Source organism: Heptranchias perlo, unplaced genomic scaffold, assembly GCF_035084215.1.
Source record: "Heptranchias perlo isolate sHepPer1 unplaced genomic scaffold, sHepPer1.hap1 HAP1_SCAFFOLD_43, whole genome shotgun sequence".
NCBI lineage: Eukaryota > Metazoa > Chordata > Chondrichthyes > Hexanchiformes > Hexanchidae > Heptranchias > Heptranchias perlo.
The window spans coordinates 4,055,271-4,078,144 of record NW_027139442.1 but is presented as its reverse complement, the minus strand read 5'-3'; the positions used below and the strand labels follow the sequence as shown (position 1 = coordinate 4,078,144).

At 44.9% G+C, this 22,874-nt stretch overlaps 2 non-coding genes across 2 annotated transcripts; both read left to right on the top strand.

The window, feature by feature from the left end:
* The first annotated feature begins 13,417 nt into the window (after positions 1-13,417).
* Positions 13,418-13,489, top strand: trnaa-cgc (transfer RNA alanine (anticodon CGC)). Its single transcript has one exon. It is a non-coding gene; the product is annotated as a tRNA-Ala (tRNA).
* A 1,959-nt stretch (positions 13,490-15,448) lies between these two features.
* trnaa-ugc (transfer RNA alanine (anticodon UGC)) lies at positions 15,449-15,520 on the top strand. Its single transcript has one exon. It is a non-coding gene; the product is annotated as a tRNA-Ala (tRNA).
* The last annotated feature ends 7,354 nt before the right edge of the window (positions 15,521-22,874 follow it).

Genomic DNA, 22,874 nt, shown 5'->3' with positions numbered 1-22,874 from the left:
TTTCCTTCGGTTTTCCATCTCTGGATCCTTGTGACTCTCTCCATTGCTGCGGCCCCGGAGTCCCCTGCGGACTCTACTGGCCGCTGAAATATGCCTGGCGGTGAGAACATTGAACATCAAAATCAGAATGAATGGGAGACAAGCAGTCAACACAAGACTGAACAATTCATACGCTACCCATGCGGGTGAAGTGAAAAAGGTCGGTTTCCAGACACAACCCTGGGGTACATTGTCCATTCTATATTCCGGGCCAAATACAAAGTACCAGGGAATGTTTAGTAAACAGCTCAGCGCACTCACCACCCCGATAACAACAGCCGCCGTTTTCTCGGTGCAATATTTTGTTTTCAGCTTCTGACAACAAATGGCCACAAATCGATCAAAGGTGAAAACCACTGTGAACCAGACAGAGGCCGCGGTGGCTGCAAAACTCAGGATGACAATGAGACGGCACACGGGGGTAATGGTCAAAAATGAAACTGGGAAATAAATCTCAACAATGCGCCACATTATGACATCAGTGATAACGACTAGGAGATCGGCCGCCGCCATTCCCACCAGGTAGCGAGTGATACATTTGGAGAGTCCGCACTTTCCTCGGGACAGGATCACAATCGCCACCAAGTTAACTGTGTGAGAGAGAGACGGATGCAGATAAATTACTGATCAGACCTGGAGCAAAAGCAGCAATTTGAGAGAATCTGGGGTGAAATTTCCAGCTTTTTTGCTGCATCAAACGGTAGAAATTGATTTATTGACCCGGGCAGCGCTTTTGGGCAGAGAAAAGTTTTTAAACACAATTATCAATAATGAATTTGGATATTGGTACAGGAAGTGAATAAAGTGTGCACCCGGGTACACCGGAAGGGCTGAGTGTGGGGACATTGCCGGTGGGGAAGGGAGGAGGGATTTTAAAGACCGTGAATCCAACAGGTTAAATCCGGATTTGGGCTCCAGATGGACGAGAAATTGAGCGAGGGCCGGAAATGTGAGGGGACAGAGTGAGGTGCTGCTGGTTTGTTGCTCTGGGCGGAGAGCGCCGACAGGGGCCGGCACAAAACGGGAAAGACCGAGATCCGTGGCGGTGGGTTTGAGGCTTCGGATCGGATTGGAAGAGGCAGCTGGAGGCCGAGCCAGTGAGTGAGATTGGTAGGGAGACCAAGGAAAAGGACATAGGAGGGGAGTCAGGAGCAGATGGTTTGGGAAAGCGAATAAACTGAAGCAACGGATGAGGAGACAGAGGATTCATTGCAGTTGGAGGAGATGCTGGGATTCACAGGGAGAGACTGCAGCAGAGTGTTAGAGGAAATCTAATCTATAGTCCCAACTCACACAATCCAATTAATGAATTCAACCATTAATTTCTTTGGTTATTGGTGTCAATGGACTGTTTTTTGGTGACATATTGTGTTCAATAAATTTACTTTGCACATTCAATTAAAATTACATTAAAATGCATTCATTGAATTAGCATCGTTCTTCATTGAATTAAGCTGACTCAAAGCTTCTCGAATAAAATATCCTAATAATTCAATGGGATAAATAAATCACTGACTTTATTGTTTAATTATGTTTATGTATTCAATCAATAAACAAATAAAAGCAACATTCACATAAACTGACTGAGGAACCGATAGTGATAAAAACACACGGCGGGAATACAATAAAACTCTCACAATCTGCAACATCCTAATAACACCTTCAAGTCACATCTCCTCTTCATAATCGTACTGGAACTTTCAGCAATTGAATCCGATGAATTATTCACACCGCTGCTGCTCTCTCTCTCCCCCTCTCTCTCGTTATCTGTGTGTGTATCTTTCTCTCTGTCTCTCTTTTTCTCTGGTTCCTTCTACCCCGAGATCTCGTTTCCTTCTCAGTTTCTTTATCGCTACTCTCTATCTCTCCGAACTCTCTCTAATCTCTTTCTCAATTCCCCTTTTCACATCCCAGTAAATCCTAACATCCTGCGCCTGCTTTCTCTTCACCAGCCCCGTGTCCCAACGATCCTATTCTTAGTGTCAGTTTCTTAAATGGTGAAGCCTCTGTGAACATTTTAATGTTTCCACAGATCATCCAAGTCTCCACCTGTTCACCTACACTGTTCACTTCATCTGCAATGCATGGAATAAACAGAATCGAATGCCTCTTCCAGACACACCTCACAATAATTGAAATTCCTTCTCCTGTGGTTACAAAGTACAGCGTTGGACGGCGGCATTGTTCAATTAACAAAACGCCAACATCACCGCTGCTGCTTTCAATCCACAGATAAACAGAAGGGCTCATGATTCAAACAGATAAATTGCAAACTGATACAACATAACCTCAAAACATTGCATTTTACAGTGAATTCATCCACAGTGACGCAAAGAATGAGATGTGAGAGAATTAGCAGCAAACTCAGCTCAGCAACGAAACATCTGAAGCTGCGTCAGATACAGACACAATGAAATAATCTGTCACAACAGTGAAACCAAAAATACTTTAAAATCCCAGTTGAACTGAACAATTTTATTTGGAGGACATTGCGCTGCCTCCTTGTAACACCGAGACAGTGAGATGTCTCATTATCAATCACTGAAAACACACTGATGAAAAAATATTCCAGGACAGGTTAATTCCACAACGTGAAACTGTAAACAGCTCCTGATGGTCTGATACCAGTTCTTAGCCCAGACCCATGATTCCAATATATTCAGTACAGAGGATAATCCAGTAATAATTCCAGGGTTGGGTATAGAAGATCATAACGCATACAATGCAGCTGCGACAAGACAAAAAGAGCAGAGACTTAAACAGTGGATCAACTGATGGAACAGAATATTCCACTGTGCAATACATTATGGGAGATAAAAGAGTGCCAATTACAGCAGCAGAGTTAACACCGATTTACACCATGAACAGCTCAGGTAACGGCTTACCTGGAACTCCAACGGCTGCAAGAACAGGATAATAAATACATTCTATCTGATACATTACTGAATATCCCATTTCTGTGAGAAGCAATGACTTCTGTTGTCCTGGAAAGCGCAGCTCCGGCATGCAGTCCAAGCTGATACATTACAGCGATCCCTGATTTATACAGGGGATAAATCTCCACTGACACGGTTATACCCCTGATCATTGCTATTAGTTACAGTCTTTTGAACAAACATATTTCATCAGCAGCTTTGCCTCCGATGTAAATGAAGACGTGGATATATCACAAACATCTCAAAGTTTAGAACCTTGTCTTAATGAGACCTCTCTCAGGAATAACGTTAAAAGCTGTGCTCAGAAAGGACTGGTCCAACAACAATGAGCGGCTTCATTTACAGTTTGCATATAATTGTATTGACCATGTTCACTCCTGCCGATTCATTTATAAATTTTACCGATTTCTCCACATTGTATATTGAATTCAGGGACACAAGCAGACCCGTTTCACTCTGTTCCTGCAGTTTCCCAGGTACAATATGAATTTTGAGTCTCTGACACGAGTGCTTAACAATCCTCGGTGTGAAAAATATTCTCATTTCCCATCTAGTTGTTTTGCCAATCATTTTAAACCTCTGACCTCTGGTTACCAATCCAGTTGCCAGAGTAAACAGTTTCCCCTATTTGCTCGATAAAAAAACCCTCATTATATCAATCACCTCGATTAGGCCTTCCCTTAACCTTCTCTGATCTAAGGAGAACAATCCCAGCTTTTCCAATCCCTCCACATAACAGAAGTCCCTCATCCCTGGCAGCAGCCTGGTAAGTCTTCTCTATACCCTGTCCAAGGCCTTGACATCCTTCTTAAAGTGTGGTGCCCAGTGTTGTACACAATACTCCAGCTGAGGCCTAACCAGTCTTTTGTAAAGGTTTAACATGACTTCCCTATTTGTTTATTCAATGCCCTTATTTACAAATCAGTGTATCCCATACGCTTGCTTAACCGCCTTATCAACTTGCCCTGCCACTTTCAAAGATTTGTGAATATGCACCATCAGGTCCGGCTGCTCTTCCACCACCCTCAAAATAGCACATTGAGTTACATCGAAACTACAAAACAGAAACAGACCATTCGGCCTAATTGGTTTATGACAGTCTTTATGCTCCACACGAGCGTCCTCCCTCCCCACTTCATCTAACCCTATCAGAGTACTCTATTTCTTTCTCCCTTTTGTGCTTATGTGGCTTCCCATTAAATGCATCTACGTTATTTGCCTCAACTATTCCATGTGGTAGCACATTCCACATTCTAACCACTCTTTGGATAAAGAAGATTAACCTGAATTCCTGGATTTATTAGTGACTACCTTATATTTATGACCTCTAATTTTGGTCTCCCTCACAAATGGAAACATTTTCTCTACATCTACCGTACCATTCACTATCATTATCTTAAAGACCTCTGTCAGGTTACCCCTCAGTCTTCTCTTTTCTACAGAAAAGAGTTCCATCCTGTTCGGCCTTTCCTGATAAGGATATCCTCTCAGTTATGGTATCATCCTAGTGAATCTTTTTTTGTATCGTCTCCAATGCCTCTATATCCTTCCTATAATATAGAGACCAGACTGTGCACAATACTCCAAGTGTGGCCGAACCAAGGTTCTATACAAATTTAACGTAACTTCTTTGATTATCAATTCTATCCCTCTGGAAATGAACCCCACTGCTTGATTTGCCTTTTTAAAAACGGTATCGCTTCTTTTAGTGATTTGTATCTGTGCCCCAAGATTCTATTAAAATTTCAAAATATACTTTATTTCATAAAATTTAAGGATACACACATTTCAATGTAAATGTCACAATTACTGTTGAAAATAATACAATACAGATCTTAATCACAATGACCTCATTATTTTAATTCAAAACACAGTAAATATCTTCGAATACATGCTGGACAACACAATATGAAATGGCCTTAGACGGTGGCCTTTCCCCATGGAGCATTTATGTAGGCCGCACCTCATTTCATTACATCCCTCAACATGTACTCCTGGACCTTGGAGTGTGCCAGTCGGCAACACTCGATCATGGACAGTTCCTTCAGCTGGAAGGCCAGCAGGTTTCGGGAGGACCAAACGGCCAACTTCACTGACTTGATGGTTTTCCAGCAGCAGTTGATATCTGTCTTGTTGTGCGTCCTGGGGAACTGCCCATAGAGGACAATGTGCTGTCTTACTTAGGTGTTGGGGATGAACCCGGACAGATACAAACACATCTGTCTCCACAACTTCTGCACCAAGGGGCAGCCCACCAGGAGATGACCAATGGTCTCCTCCTTGCCGCAGCCTCGAGTGCAGCTCGCAGTGGTGCTGAGATTCCATGCATATTGAAAGTACCGCAATGGGAGGGCCCTTCTCACCATCATCCAGACTACATCCTGGCGCCGGTTGGTCAGTTCTGGCAATGAGTCATTCTGCCAAATGGCATCGACCGTCTGGTCGGGGAACTGCTGGATCAGATCGACCCTCTCCTTTACCTGCAGCACGCCCACTGTCTGGCGGCCTTGTGGTCGTCAGGATCCTCTCCACCTGGGACAGGTGGGATTGGGGGATTACGGTTCAGTTGGACGGGACGTCTTGCGTCTGCTCGGCCAGCGTGGGAAGACCCAGCCTTCGCAGTGTGGGGGACAGGTAAAAACTCAGCACGTCGCGACACTTGGTGTTTGCGTACTGGGGCTCTAAACATATCCCGAGGCAGCCGCACACAAAGGTGGCCATCAAGATCAGGGTAGTTTTGGGGACACTCTTCCCCCCTTTTTCTGGGGTCTTGTACGTGGTGTCCCTGTGGACACGTTCTGCCTTGGACCTCTGGACAAAGTGCAAGATAGCTCGGGTGACTGTGACAGCGGATCAGCTGGATATGGGCCAGACTCTGGCCGCGTGGAGCAACACTGCGAGCACCTCACACCTTATCACCAGGTCCCTGCCGGTTATGGAGAGGGAGCGCCCCACCTACATACCAGGCTTCTGTTTGGCCTTGGTGACCCGCTCACCCCAGTTCTTGGTGCAGGCCAGGGGCCCCCAGAACCAGATGTCCAGCACCTTCACGAAATCGAAACGAACGGTGAAGGGAAGAAGGGACTGTTCTTCCACCCTGCCAAAGAACATGGCCTCGCTTTTATTTCGGTTCACTCTGGCCCCCAAGGGCAGCTCGAAACGGTCGCAGATGCCCATCAGTCTGTGAACCGACCGCTGATCAGAGCAGAAGACGCTGAAGTCGTCCATGGAGAGGAAAGCTTTAACCTGAGAGCCTCCGCTGCCTGGGATCGTAACCACCCCCCATTCACACCTCCCCCCGGTGCCTGCGACCATCCTGATGGATGCAGCCAACGGATCAATACAGCACACAAACAATACCACGGAGAGAAACAACCCTGCCTGGCTCTAGGTCTGATTGGAAAGTCCTCCGGCTCCCACCCATTGATTAAGACTGTACTATAGATGTCAGTGTAGAGCGGTCGGATCCAATCGTGGATTCTCTCCTCAAACTACATTTTGAAGAGCACGTCCATCATGTACATGCTGGATATTCTGTTGAAGGCTTTCTCCCGGCCCAGGCTGATGAGCCAGGTGTTCACCTGCCTCCGGATATCTGTAGAGCCCCAGTACGCAAACAACAAGTGTCCTGCACGTAGTTGTTCGTATCACTGAGCAGTGCAAGGATGGGAACATAGGAACAGGAGTAGGCCATTCAACCCCTCGTGTCTGCTCCGCCATTTGACAAGATAATGGCTGATCTGTGATCTAACTCCATATACCGTTAATACCTCTGGTTGCCAAAAAACTATCTATCTCAGAATTAAATTTAGCGATTGAGCTAGCATCAATTGTCATTTGCGGAAGAGTGTTCCAAATCCTTTGTGTGTAGAAATGTTTTCTAATCTCACTCCTGAAAGGTCTGGCTCTAATTTTTAGACTGTGCCCCCTACTCCTAGAACTCCCAAGCAGCGGAAATAGTTTCTCTCTATCCACCCTATCTGTTCCCCTTAATATCTCATAAGCTTCGATCAGATCACCCCTTAACCTTCGAAACTCGAGAGAATACAACCCCAATTTGTGTAATCTCTCCTCGTAACTTAACCCTTGAAGTCCGGGTTTCATTCTAGTAAACCTACGCTGCACTCCTTCCCTCCAAGGCCAATATATCCTTCCGAAGGTGCGGTGCCCAGAAATGCTCACAGTACTCCAGGTGTGGTCCAACCAGGGTTTTGTATTGCTGCAGCATAACTTCTGCTCCCTTATCAGACATCTTTCTGCCAGGTACATTACGGTGTGATCCGGGTGGATCTCCAGCTCCAGTTCAGAGCATGTTCGGATGGCCTTCGATAGAATCTTCTAGTCAACATTTAGTATGGAAATGGGTGCCAAATTTCTGATTTCTTCCCTCTTCCCCTTCTGCTTGTAGATGAGGCTGATGATGACTTTCCTCACGGACTCTGACATATTGCCTGTCAGAAGCATACCCCCGTACACTTCCAGTAGGTCTGGGCCTATCCAGTCCCACAGAGCCAAATACAACTCAACCAATAAACCATCACTCCCGGAAGTTCTACTCTTCTCGAAGGACTGGAGGGCCTTTGTCAGCTCCTCCAAGGTCAGTGGCCGAACAATGATCTCCCACCCGCTGTCCTCTAAAACCTCCATAATAAAGGACAGGAAGGACTGAGAAGCCGTGCAGTCTGTGGGCTTCACTTCATAAATCCCAATATAAAAGGACTTGTTGTTACTCAGTATGTTGGCTTGCCAGGACGTCAGCGAGCCGTCTTCCTCCTTCAGGCTGCTGATCACAGAGGTCTTCTGGAAGAAGCGCGAGCACTTCTCTCCCTGCTCCACGGAGCGGACTTTGGACGGGAAGATGAACTTTGAAGACTCAGAGGTGACGACTGAGGCTTCCTGGTCCTTCACCTCTCTGAGTTCCTCCGCAGTCGGAGATAAAAAGAGCGGGAGTTGGAGGCCCCAGTCGGTGGTCCCAGTCGGAAGCTCCAGTCGGAGGTAAAAAGAGCGAGAGTCGGAGCCCCAGTCGGAGGCTTCAGTCTGTAGCCCCAGTCGTAGGCCCCAGTCGGTGGTCTCAGTCGGTGCTCCCAGTCGGTGGTCCCAGTCCACATTCGGTGAAATCAGAAACAAAACTAAAATCAAAGAGTGACGTCACAGGACAGCAGGTAGGTAATCGGTTGGTAACTATTGCTATTAGGGCAGTGGGTTTCATTAAGAGATTACATGTATAAGTTAAAGTAGATAACCGTATTAGTTAATAATACTTAGAATTAGAAGTGTACAAAAAATTCCAGTAAAGTAAATAAATAAAACACGGTTATATGGGGGTGGCAGGGCAGGCGATTCCGTAACTGCAGCATGTGGGAATTGGTGCAGAGCATGGAGATCCCCGGTAACCGCATCTTAGATTAGATAATAGTTTAGATTCGTTCAGTGACTGCGAGTCAGGCAGGTGTGGGAACCCAGGATACAGTGCAGGAGGAGCCTCGGTCCTTGAACTTGTCCAACAGATACGAGGTACTTGCCACAGGGGAAAACACGCTTGTTTACTTCAAATGGAGCTGGCTTTCGAATGTGACGGTAGCTCAGTGGTAAAGCGCATGTGCGCAGGGTTGTGTTTTATTCTGAGCATCTCTCTTCACTTTTGTTTCGAATTTTGGAAAGATCCTCTTCGACTCGCCTCGCCTTTACACGCAAGGACAGGCAAAACTTTCTTCACCTGGAGAAAAATCTAATGCTCCGCATAGGATACAATTCAATCGAAGAGCGCACGCGCCGTTTCAATGGCCACCAACCCCAGCTCGTCAAGATGTTTTCAGTGAAACGAACTGTAAACACGAACCCATTTTTGGGATATGTCCTAAGTCCATCTTTAGTGAAATGAGACCCCGTTCTCTATTCGTCTCATGTTGACTTCTTCTGAAATTCAAGAACTCATAATATTTTTGCAGGCCTCTGCTGCAATGTGCCTGATCATTTCTAATCCCGTCCAACTGACTGCTTCCTGACTGATCAGGGCAGTGTTCGAAAAACGGGGACCTGAAACAGGAAGGATGGTTACAATCCAGCAGTGCTTGCAAATACTTTTGGAGATAAATCTCATATCACGACCCCCTCGAACACTCTATCTCGGATGATAACAAATAACCCTGAATGGGTTAAATCCGAATCTTTAAGAGGCAAAGTCTTGGACCAAATCATCACAACGCTGTGACATTCGATATCTGCCGATGTCTGCCGATGAGGTCTTAAATTCTTAACACTACTGGATCTCCTCCTGAACCGAGGCTTTTTCAGCAAGGGTTGCTCCGCAACTCTGTGAGGACACTTTTATATCAAAGAACTATTCTCGGTAATCCTGCACCATCAACACAGATTCGGTTCCGAAAACCATGTTCACCTGTTTCAAAAGAAGATCCACTCTGGTTGTTCTTGAGAACCGAAGTTGTCAATTCCTGATCTCCTTCCATCAATGTGGAGAAATATCCACTCAAATTAAGAAACCTAAAAATGTAATAATGCCTTATATATGCTTACATTCTGCAATAGAAAAGTTGCTGCTTGGTCAATATTGAGGCAGGGTTAATCTTAGACAAGAAAAAAATCTAAATCAGCTGCCTGTGGAAGGGCTTAACTTCTCTGCAGTGAAAAGAAGGCGGAACCAGATATCATCAGGCTCACGCAGCTTGTCCCACGCTGCTTTAACATCAACTTAAAAAACTTAGCTGAATGTAAAAGAACCTAACTCCATTTTACTTCTCCCCCAACCGGCCCACCCCATCCATGCCTCTGTGCCGTTAAGCAATAATAATTTGCACAAAGATCCGAATACAATTAAATTCTGGAAAATAAATGTTAGCTTATTTTTGACTTCCAATTTTCAATACATGAGCCTTGAAAGCACAGACTTTGTTAAAACAAGCTTTTTTTTCATTAGGAATTGAAAATCGGTTAAAACAAGCAGACATCATGAATAACATCACTGTTAATTTTAAACATATTGCTGTCAGGGAAGGCAGCATTTTAGTTCATACATTTCTTTTTAAAAAGAGTAGGTTGTACCTGCCCTTGTGCCTACTAATTACACTCAACATTAACTCTAATCCACCTCAAATAATTAATTCCTTGGCATGTGTAAGAAATTCACAAATGCAAATTGCTTTTAATGTGATAATCTCATGTCGGGAACGAAAGACTCTCACATAATTTACAATAATCAGAATTTCACCGTGGCCTCAATAAAAGTCTGGTTTTCACAATTTAATAGATTACTTAATCTCAATATCTCCAATTTAATTCAGCAATATCTTAAACTTAACACGATAAAACAGATAATATTATAGAAATATCACGTGCTTACAAAAACCCAATAAATTACATTATCTTTCTTTTTGTTATTTCTTCAGTCGCCTTTACAATTATGCGTAAAATGTACTGAATATAACTGAAGAAAAGTTAACCTTCGCAGCTAAACAAAATCTTTGTAACATTTTTACACTGCAGGCTGAAAAAGAGGGTTTCACCATAGCCAGTGGCACCGAAACATTCACACAGGCATTTAAAGAAACAGTGCGCTGCAAACAAAAGAAATTCTGTAGCTTGTAACTACAAAAGGGATTGTGTCTTCCCCTCTCTCCTTTATTATATGATAAACTAATTTATCCTGTTTTCTCCAAAATCAATTTTCAATTTCTGGTGTTCGCTACTTAACCCCATTTTTACTGAGTCAATGTCTCGAACTCACAGTCTGTGTCTCAACCAAACCTGTTATCTCCTGGACAATTCTTAGGAATCTTACAACACCAGGTTATAGTCCAACAGTTTTATTTGAAAATCACAAGCTTTGGGAGGCTTTCTCCTTCGTCAGGTGGAGAAAGCCTCCGAAAGCTTGTGATTTTCAAATAAAACTGTTGGACGATAACCTTGTGTTGTAAGATTCCTTACATTTGTCCAACCCAGTCCATCACCGGCATCTCCACATCATGGACAATTCTTAACAGACTTCTCTGCCCATCACGACGCTCAGATTCTTTTCAAAAAAACAGCTTCTTTGATAGCCCCCATGGTTACTGTTAGTATTGGAGGGAAAACTCATGCTCCCGCCGAAACGGTTTTCCTACCTTAACGGACTGGGATTAGCACCTTGTCCGTCCGAGGCACTTAGTTTCACTCAATCCACATTATCTCATGTTAAGGTCCGATGCTGCAGTGGCCAGTTTATAACATCGATTCAGACTCGACACCAATAGGTTGCGATTAATCCTTTACTGAATATAAGCAAGTATCAACAAACACAATGTTTAAGGCCATAGTATTAATAGGAAGGACACGATACGAACCTTCAGTCTTGCTTTGGATAGAAGCTGTAACCATCAGATGGCTGCTTATCCGTCTCTCCCTCTCGCCGTCCTGTCCTTCTATACATTCAAATGTAAAACTAGAATTGTTTACACCAATCATTTCATGCAAACTCTCCCTAATCTTTATTTGTTATTCACATTCCTATCAGAACTGCTCATGGTATGTGCGGACACAAGATGCCTGGACCTCAACATGCCCAAGGTCTACATATTCTCAACATATTCTCCACATATTCTCAACATATTCTCAACACATTCTCCACATATTCTCAACATATTCTCAACACATTCTCCACATATTCTCAACATATTCTCAACACATTCTCCACATATTCTCCACATATTCTCAACATATTCTCAACACATTCTCAACACATTCTCAACATATTCTCAACACATTCTCAACATAGTAGCAACACATTCACAATGTCGCCTGTTATCTTCTGCAAAATGCTTGAACCCTGCAATATAAGCAGCTTTCAGCATCACCTCGCTCAGTCTGACCTTCTGTATTCTGGATAAGTTTTAACTCGGCCATTTCATGATCCTCAGCGACTATCCTTCGATTCCCAGAGATATTATGTTTATAAGCGGGTGCTGTTTATGCATTAAGATGACTAATGTAAACGTGAGTGGTTTCTATGGTTTATATTTTGAAAACTCCTATTCTGAATGTACGCTCCATATGCTGAAAATGCCTAATCTTACACCAAGGAGTCTCTTCCCTCTCTCCCACTCGCCGCCCACGGAACGATGAATCATCTGAGGCTCCACAGGCATTAAATTGTCCCGGAGAAGGACTTCATCCCACGGTGGTCTCAGCAGCTCGGCTCATAGCAGCCACCGACTGACCGGAATGTGTGACGGTCCAATGTCGAGCGAGCAATCCCAGTTCTCGGTCCTGTTTGACGCTCTGTCATTCATACAACTCACTTTATGATTCAGAGGCTGGAATTCAGCGGACAGGCGTTTAGAGTACACAGAGGTAAGAATAGGTTGGATGTTAAGCGGTTCTTCATTTCCCAGCGATCAGTGAGTTTTTGGAATGCATTGCCGGCCGGTGTGGTGGGTGCTGACTCTCTCTCTGCCTTCTTGAGGGATCTGGACCGGTTATTGACTGGGGCAGAGATCGCATCATATAGAAGGTGGGTGGTTCTACAGTTAACCTACACATGGTCACTCTCATGTCCTGGACTGGTATCGATCGCCTGAAGATGTCGGGGAGGAATTTTCCAGAAATTGGCCCTGTATTTTTTCCGGTTTGTAACCGCTCCAAGGTTTGTAACCGTTTCCGGTGGGTGGGGCGGATGGTGTCGGTAGGAAGTGTCCAGTCACGATGCTCTGGGCATGTGGGACAGGATTGATGAACCAGCTGGTCTTTTCCTGACCATCATGCCCGTCAGTCACCTCAGCTCGTCAAGTTGTTTTTTTGTTGAAGTGATCTTTAAACACAAACTCACACCTGGCCCTTTATTGTGTAATGAGATTCAATGCTCTCCACGCCTCACCTTGCCCTCCTCTGAAGCTGGAGGACTGGAAATATTCTTGCCGGCCTCTGCCACAATGTGCCTGAGCATTTCTCGTCCCGTCCAACGGTAAGCAAAGTGATTGATAACGGGAGCGTTCGAAAAAATGCGCCCTGAAATGGGACGGATGGTTACAGCACAGTTCAAGGAGTCTCTCCCCACTTTCTCAGCCTATCTTCTCAACTCCCCGTTTCTCATCAGACTAAGTGCCGAGGCCTGTTTTCTTCCGTTCACCAACAGTTGTATCAGGTCCGCATACTTCACCTTGAATTGTCTGGTTGGAGCAGAAAACGAGATGATTTTAAGCCCAGTGCACAAAGTGTCAGCACCCACCACACCAGCCGGCAATGCAATCCACAGATTCACTACTCTGTGGGAAATGAAGAACCGCCAAACATCCAGACTATTCTTACCTCTGTGTCGTCGAAACGCCTGTTCCCTGCTCCTCCCCAATCTTTGAAACTGGAAATAATCGATCACGTGGCAGACCCACCATGGGTGGTCTCATAAAAGGAGGGCAGTCAGTTCTTCTTTCCCTGGGTAGCGATTTATTCCATCTGGGGATGTAGCTCAGTGGTAGAGCGCATGCTTCGCATGTATGAGGTCCTGGGTTCAATCCCCAGCATCTCCAAAAATATTTTTCATCAGAATTCCTCACGGAAAGGCGAATCGCGCTTTCTGAGCGCAGCGAGTTCCATCTTCTGAGGCTCCACAAGCATAAAATTGTCCCGGAGCAGGACTTCATCTCACGGTCCCCTCAGCAGCTCAGCTCATCGCCGCCGCTGACTGACTGGAATGTGTGACAGTGCAATGTCGAGCGAGCAGTCACAGCTCTTGTTTGACGCTGTGTCATTCATCCATCTCACTTTATGATTCAGAGGTTGGATGTCAGCTTCGTCACTGACTATTGGCAATTGTATTTTTTTATTTCCGCGGACTTTTTTTTGGAAAGTTCAAAGTAAAGACGAGCAGCAAAGACCGTGATCTGAAGCAGAGGTTGAACATTGTGAGCGCGTGTGACGACTGGGCATCACGTTGTCAGGGAGAGACAGAGCGGAAAGCCCACTTTTTTATTCTAAAGTTGAAAACCCTTTGCTGAGGGGATGTAGCGCAGTGGAAGAGCGAATGTTTTGCGTGTGTGGTATCTCCGGTTCAATCCCCGGCATCTCCAAACGCTGTGGATTTTGAAAGGATCTTTTTGTCCTCACCTCACCTTCACACACCAGGACAGGAAAGGGATTCTGTCCCTCGAGAAAAAACGAACGCTCTGCACACGATACAATGGAATGGAAGCACGCACGCAGCTTTGAAATGGCTCCCATCCCGGGGCTGGAGAGCGTGCCCAGTAATAATAACAGAGAAAATCGGATCACGAGTCGGCCATTCGGACCCCCGAGCCTGCTCCGCCATTATATATGATCATGGCTGATCCTCGATCTCAATACCATATTAACGCTCTCTCTCCGTGCGCTTTGATGCCTTCTGTGTGTAGAAATCTGTCTTTCTTAAATATATTCAGTGACTTGGCCTCCACAGCCTTCTGTGGTAGAGAATTCCACAGGTTCACCACCCTCTGAGTGAAGAAATAGATTATTCCCAGTTTCACAGATCCGGGTGGAGCAGCGGACAGGCGTTCAGGCGACACAGAGGTCGGAATAGGCTGGGTGTAAGGCGATTCTTCTTTTCCCACAGAGTAGTGAGTCTCTGGAATGCATTGATGGCTGGTGTGGTGGGTGCTGACTCTCAATTTGCCTTCTCGAGGGATCTGGACCAGTTTTTGACTGAGGCAGAGATCGCATCATATCGAAGGTGAGAGGTTTTACAGTTAACCCACGCATGGTCAGTGCGATCCACTGGACTCAATTCGATCGCCTGAAGGAGTCGGGGAGGAATTTCGCAGAATGTCCCCTCCTTATTGGCGCTGGATTTATTTCTAGATTGTAACCGCTCCCAGGAGATTACAAGTTTCCGGTGGGAGGGGCGGGAGGTGTAGGTGGGAAGTGTCTGGTCACGATGCTCCAGGCATGTGGGGCAGGATTGATGAACCAACTGGTCTTTTCCTGACCATCATGTCCGTCTGTAGCCCCAAATCGTCAAGCTGTTTTCAGTGAAGTGATCGTTAAACACAAAATCACACCTGGGGCAAGTCCTGCATCCGTCTATAGTGAAATTATACTCAATGCTGTCTGTGTCTCACCTTACCCTCCTCTGAAGCTCAGGGACTCGAAATATTCTTGCCAGCCTCTGCCACAATGTGCCTGAGGATTTCCCGTCCCGTCCAACCGTAAGCAAAGTGACTGATAACGGCAGCGTTCGAAAAATGTGCCCTGATATCGGAAGGATGGTTGCAGCACAGCCAAAGGAGTCTCTCCCCCTCTCCCACCCTTTCTTCTCAACGCCCCTTTTCTCATTGCTCTGAGTGCCGAGGCCTGGTTTGTTCTGTTCACCCATAATTATATCAGGTCCGCAAACGTCATGTTTAATTGCCTGGTTGGAGCAGAAAAGGAGACGAATTGAAGCCCAAAGAAAAACCTTATGTGGACTGATAAATTGAAGGAGATCAGCTCTTCGTTGGCATTTTTTTTTGTTTGGGGATGTAGCTCAGTGGTAGAGCGCGTGCTTTGCATGTATGAGGTCCTGGGTTCAACCCCCAGCATCTCCAAAGCTATTTTTTTCATCAAAATTACCCACAGAATGGCGAATCTTGATTTCGGAGTGCCGCGAATTGCAAGCTCTGAGGCTCCACAAGCATTAAATTGCCCCTGAGCAGGATTGCATCTCATGGTCTGCTCAGCAGCTCAGATCACATCAGCCGCCGACTGATCGGAATGTGTGATGGTGCAATGTCCAGCGAGCGGTTCGAAGAACGGCGACCTGAAACAGAAATGACGGTCAGCACAGCCCGAGGAGACTCACCTCTCTCCCAGATTTTCTTCTCAACGCTCCCTTTCTCATTTCTCTGAGTGACGAGACCTGGTTTCTTCTGTTCATCCAGCGGGTACGGTAGCATAATGGACTCGTAATCCAGCGGGTACGGTAGTTTACTGGATTTGTAATCCATGAGGCCTGTATTAATAATCCAGAGTCAAGAATTTAAATCCCACCACGGCAGCTGGGGAATTCAATTTCAATTAATTAAAAATTGAATTAATAAAATAAAGTCTGGATTTAAAATACTAGCATCAGGTCCGCATACCTCAGGTATCTCCTATGCTTGAAGGAGGAAATGCTTTTCAGAACAGTAAATTCTCGGGTGGCCTTCGGAATGTGAGGCACTCAGTCCTTTCACAATTGGTTAGAGGTCGTTATTATCTGGTGATGTCGCTCAGATGATAAACCGCATGCTTCGCATGTATGAGGTCTCAGGTTCCATGCCCAAACACTTTACATTTTGAATTCTGGTCAGTCGGCGGCTCGTTATGAGCTGAGCTGCTGAGGGGACCGTGAGATGAAGTCCTTCTTCGGGACAATTGAATTTTTGTCTCAGAAGTTGGAACTCGCTTCCCTCTGAAAGCACGATTCGTCTTTCTGTGGGACATTCTGGTGAAAATAAATGGTGGAGGTGTTAGATATTGAACCCAGAAACTTATACACGCAAAGCAGGTGCTGTACCACTGAGCTACAACGCCGAATCCAATAGAGCTATAACCAAGGGTAGACGAACTGGTGCTTACTGACTTCGGACCACTCAATGATTCACTGGGCTTAAAATCATCTCCTCTTGTGCTCCAAGCGGACAACAGCCACGTCGTCACGTAGCGGACGGTTGGACGGGACCAGCAATTCTCAGGCACATTGTAGCAGAGGCATGCAAGAATATTTCGAGCCCTTGAGCTTCAGAGGAGAATAACGTGAGACGCAAAGACATTGAGTCCCGTTTCACTAAAGACAGACGCAGGACATGCCCCAGTTGGGGGTTTGTGTGAGGATCGCTTCATTTAAAGCACCTTGACGAGCGGGGGATGTGGACGAACAAACGGAAATGACGAGCAGTAAAAGACCAGCTGGTCCATCAAGCCTGCCCCTCACTGGTGGTGGCTGGAGCATCATTACTGACACTTACTCTCCATCACCCCGCCCGCAGCCATGGAATCTCCTGGGAGAGTCAAAGATCCAGAAAAAAATCCAGGGCCTTTAAGGGATAGAATACACTGGAAAATTCCACCCAACCCCCCGACCCCCTCAGGTAATCGAAGCCTGCCCATGAGATCAGATAGATTATACCTAGGTTAACTCTAAATCCTCTTACCCTTTCTATGTTGTGACCTCTGCCCCAGCCAAAAACCGTTCCAGCTCCCTGGAGAAGGCAGACAGAGAGTCAGCCCCCACCACACCAGCCAGCAACGCATTCCAGAGGCTCACTGGGAAAAGATGAACCGCCAAACATCCAGCCGATTCCGACCTCTGCATAGTCTAAACTATTGTCCCATGTCCTCCCCAATCTGTCAAAATGGAACAATCTCACACTGGGCCCGCAATCCATCACTGGGTTCGGAACCATTGATAAGGAGCGTGCGCTCTTCCATTGAATGCTATCCTGTGCCGAGCATTTAGTTTTTCTCGAGGTGACGAAAGTTTTGCCTGTCCTTGTGTTTAAAGGTGGGGCGAGTCCAAGAGGATGTTTTCACAATTCTATTTAAAATTTGAAACATAAATAGTGATCAGGATAGTCGCAGACTTCAGGAGGACATCGACAGACTGACGAAATGGGAAGACACTTGGCAGTTGCAATTTAATGTGGATAAGTGTGAATTGATTCACTTTAGGAGGAACCACATGTAAAAGCAGTAGAATCGAAATGGTACTATTTTGATGGGGTGCAAGAGCAGAGGGATCTGGGAGTGCACATTTACAACTATTTGATAAGGCGGTTCAGAAAGCGAATGTGACAATTGGCTTTGTAAATAGGGACATGGAACAAAAAAAAAAGGAAGTCACGTTGAACTTTTACAAATCACTGGAAAGCCATCAGCTGGAGTATTGTGAACAATTCTGGGTACCACACTTTAGGGAGGATGTCAATGTATTGGAGAGGGTACAGAGGAGGTTTACTCGGATGATACCAGGGATGAGGGACTTCAATTATGTGGAGAGATTGAAGAATCTAGGATTGCTCTCCTTCGAGCAGTGAAGGTTAAGGGGAGACCTAATAGAGGTATTCAAAATAATAAGGCGTTTTGGGAGAGCAATTAGGGAGAAACTGTATCCACTGGCAAGTGGGTCGGTAACTCTGGATTGAGAGCTAGCTGGAAGACCATAGGCTGAAAATAGTTATAGATGGATTTGGATCTGTTTGGAGACCGGTCACCAGTGGTGTCCCGCAGGGATCGGTGTTAGGACCATTGCTCTTTACGATTTTTATTAATGATCTAGATGTAGGTGTTGGGGGCACCATTTGCAGATGATACTCAGATTTGTACGAGTGTCAGGCCTGTAGACGATTCTCGACTGTTTCAGCTGGATCTTGATGTATTGGTGGATTGGGCTCCTGACTGGTTCTAAATAGAGCATTGAGCTCAATTTATACACCAGCTCCCTATTCTCTTTACCTATCACATCGCGGAACATATGAGCAGTACCGTGATGTGATGGGTAAAGAGAATAGGGATCTGGGGTCTATTTTTAGGATATGGGAACCAGAGTGGGCCATTCAGCCGCACGGGCCTGTTCCGCCATTCAATTACATCTTGGCTGATCTGTATCTTAACTCCATCGACCTACATTGGTTCCAAAACTCTGAATACCCCTGCCTAACAAAATTCTATAAATCTCAGCTCTGAAAGTTTCAATTGACCTCCATCGTCAACAGCGTTCGGGAGAGAGAGTTGCAGATTTCCACGACCTTTCTTGTGATGGAGTGTTTCCTCCATTCACTCTGAGCAGCCTAGTTCTAATTTTATGGTTATGCCCCCTTGTTCTGGAATCCCCCGCCCTGAGGAAGTAATGCATGTCTATGTACCCTATTACATCCATTAATCATCTGCAACATCTCAATTAGATCTCCACTTATTATTCTATATTCAATGCAATATAAAATCGCTTATGCAACCTCATCATTTAATCCTTTGAGCCACGGTATCATTCCAGTGAATTGGCCCCGCAACCCCTCCAAGGCCAATATATCCTTCCTGATTTTCGGTGCTCATGACTGAATGCAGACTCCCGATGTGGTCTCACTGGAGCTCTGTACAGCTGTGACATAACTTCCACCGCCTTGTATTCCAGTCCCCTTGAGATAAAGGTCAACATTCCATTAGCCTTTTAAATTATTCCCCCCACCTCCACGAGCTTTTATTGATTCCTGTACTTGGACCCCAAATCTTTCTGCTCATCCACAGTTCCGACTTTCTCGCCATTTAGAAAATGCTCTGATATATTTTCTTAGTTCCAAAGTGGATAACCTCACACTTTCCGACATTGAACTCCAATTGATTGTAAAACAACACCTGCTATTTTGTCCTTGGACAAGACCTTGGTCAGGCCTCAGTTTGAATAATTTGTCCAGTTTTGGTCTCCTCACATGGTGAGTGATATTGAGGCTTTGGAAAGGGTGCAGAGAAGGGCCACTAGATTTATTCCCAGTTTGAAGTATTTTAGTTGTCAAGATATGTTAAAAGAGCTGGGACTCTACACTATGGAGAAGCGTCGACTTATGGGTGATTTGATCGAAGTGTATAGGATAATGAAGGGAAAAGATTGTGCTCGAGTCGACAGTTCGTGCCAACTAAATAGGTTAGGGAGGACCAGGGATCACAACTTTAAGTTGTACAAAGCAGATCGAGGTTAGATGTCAGGAAGTGATTCTTTTACCGGAGAATAATGAACCTCTGGAACAGGATGCCGGCTCGTGCAGTGGACGCCGATTCGCTGAATTCTTTCAAGCGAGAGCTGGACCTGTTTCTGGCTGGGGTGGAGATCACCTGGTCCAAAAAAGTAGGTAATACACAGAATGATCAGGGCCAGATTGATCTCCGGGGAGGACAAGTTTCACAGACTCAGAAGGTTACATAACAGAAGGACAGTCAGAAGGCATTTTGTTGAGGTCAATCAAAGCGACCCACTGATGCGGGGAAGTGCGACATATACTTTATTTGCTATTGACAGCTACAGTTAAGTCGAACTGATTGAATTGGTGAAGCCGATAATACCGATTGGTTTGTGAGTTTATTGGTGTGAAATGAAGCAGTTTATCGATTGGGATCAGCGTCATCTTAACAAATGTTTCCTGTGTCCGAATATTGAAAGATTGATGAGACATGTGGCAGAAACACGAATATCTAGTCCAGATTTTAAGGGTGAACTATTATTACACCTCGGGGTTACACTATTACATTGTTAGATATTGGATAGAGCAGAAACAATTATATCACGTTCAGATTATCAGGGGGGAACTATTGTTACATCCTTGTGTTGCACTGTCGTATTGATTGATATTGGACAGTGCAGAAACATATATACACTGTTCAGATTATAATGGAAATTATTGTCACATCCCTGGTTTACACTGTCCTATTTTTAGAAAGGGCAGCCCAGAAACACGAATATCGAGTTCAGTTTAGAACGGGAACCATTGATGCATCCCTGGGGTACAGTGCTGTATCGATAGACACGGGGCAGTGAATAAACATGAATATTCAGTTCAGATTATCCAGGAAATATTGTCAGAACCTTGGGTTACACTATCGTATTATTAGATATTGGGCAATGCAGGCACATGAATATCCAGTTCCGATTAGAAGGGGGAACAATTGTTAGATCCTTCGGTTACAGTATCGTATTATTAGATATTGGACAGTGCAGAAACAGTTCAGATGAGAAGGGGGAACTTTAGTTATATCCCTGAGTTACAGTACCGTATTGTTAGATAAGGGGCAGCACATCGGCCTCTCGGATCATTCAAGCAATTCAAAACGTATTCTATGGCAATTACCTTTATCTTCTTCTATTTCAAATACGAATTCGATTTTCTCTGAAACGAGGCAATGGTAAAAGTTGCAATTGTCTCTTTTCTGCCTTTTCCATCCCTTTTGGTGAAACGTTTCATGCTCCAAAAAATCTCTGCGTGAAGAATTTACATTTAAACTCTTCCATGATGAGATGAATTGATGACCCCTTGTCACTGATCCTCACAACCAGAGGATACAGTAATTCTCTATTACTCTATCACTGATCCTCACAACCAGAGGATGCAGTAATTCTCTATTACTCTATCACTATTCCTCACAACCAGAGGATACAGTAATTTTGTATTACTCCGTCACTGATCGTCACAACCAGAGGATACAGTCATTCTCTATTACTCCGTCACTGATCGTCACAACCAGAGGGTACAGTAATTCTCTATTACTCCGTCACTGATCGTCACAACCAGAGGATACAGTAATTCTCTATTACTCCGTCACTGATCGTCACAACCAGAGGATACAGTAATTCTCTATTACTCCGTCACTGATCGTCACAACCAGAGGGTACAGTAATTCTCTATTACTCCGTCACTGATCCTCACAACTAGAGGATACAGTAATTCTCCATTACTCCATCACTGATCCTCACAACCAGAGGGTACAGTAACTCTCTATTAGTCTATCAAACACCTTCATATTTAAAATTTACGTCTCCTGCCTATTTCTGTGGAAATAATCCCGGCATTTCAAATTTTTCCTCATGTAGCTTCCCTTCCCGGGCCTCATTCGAGAGAATCTACATTGTGCTCTTTGTGGGTTTAATGTTGTTTCTATAAGGGGGCGTCGAAACTGCAGTCTGTCCGCTGGAACTACGGGCTTTAACCAATGAAAATAAATACTTAAGCTTCATCCTAGTTTTCAGCCCGATAGAGCGGTAAAACGGGATATAAACAAAGAGAAAAAAAGACAAATAACTAATAAACATTCATCCTATTCACTGTAACTGGTCTCATCTTAGATAGAGGACTTCCTAAAGGCTACCCCCGAAGTCCATCTGCCCCACTTTTGGCAGCCGTGCCTACAGCCATATCCACGCTCCAGAATGCCCTCTATTTGAATGTGATGTCTGTAGATAAACCGAGTTATGTTGCTCAAACAAAACAGTGTTCATGAGTAGTTGCCAATGTTCATTTATCTCAACAAGTCCACCTATTATATAAATCTCTTTCTGGGACACGAATATTAGCCCAGAAATTATTTTTGCTCATACAGTGGACAACTAACGAACACATTCAATGAAAGTCAACAACTTGCATTCACAGACCGCCTTTACTGTAATAAAAATTCCAAAGGGGCTTCACGGAAGAGTGGGTAAAAACGGGCACTAAAGAAATAAGAAGATATCAGGACGACTGGCGGAAACCTTGGTCAATGAGTGGGTTTAAGCAGAGTGTAAAAGGAGGAGAAGCAAATGGAGGGACAGAGGGGACAAGGTTGGTTTTCGAGAGTAAAATTTAGATGTCTGAGGAACGGCCACCAATGGTGGGATGAAGAGAGCGGAGGATGGTAAAATATAACAATAACTACTTCTATTTATAAAGCGGATTTAACATAGATAAATATCCTAAGCGGATTTACTGAGGTATAATCAGATAACAATGGACCCCCAGCCATAGAAGGAGATTTTAAGGGGATGACAAAAGCATGAAGCAAGAGGTGGCTTTCATGGAGGGTCTGAAAGAAGGAATGAACTTGCCTTTATATAGCGCCTTGAAATATCTCAGGACGTCCCAAACGCTTTCCAATCAGTGAAGCACAAATCGAAGTGCAGCGACTGTGGTAGTGCAGGAAAATGTCTCCTGCCAATTTGCACATAGCAATCTCCCACAAACTGCAGTGAGATAAATGACCACAAAATCGGTATTAGCAATGTTGGTTGAGGGATAAACATTGCCCAGGGCATCAGGGAGAACTCCCCTGCTGTTTTGCGAATATTGCCGTGGGATTTTTTACACCTCCCCCAGAGGGCAGATTGGCCCTCAGCTTAACGTGTGCTATGAAAGTCGGCACCTCCGACAGTACAGTTCACCCTCAGTACTGCACTGCAGTGTC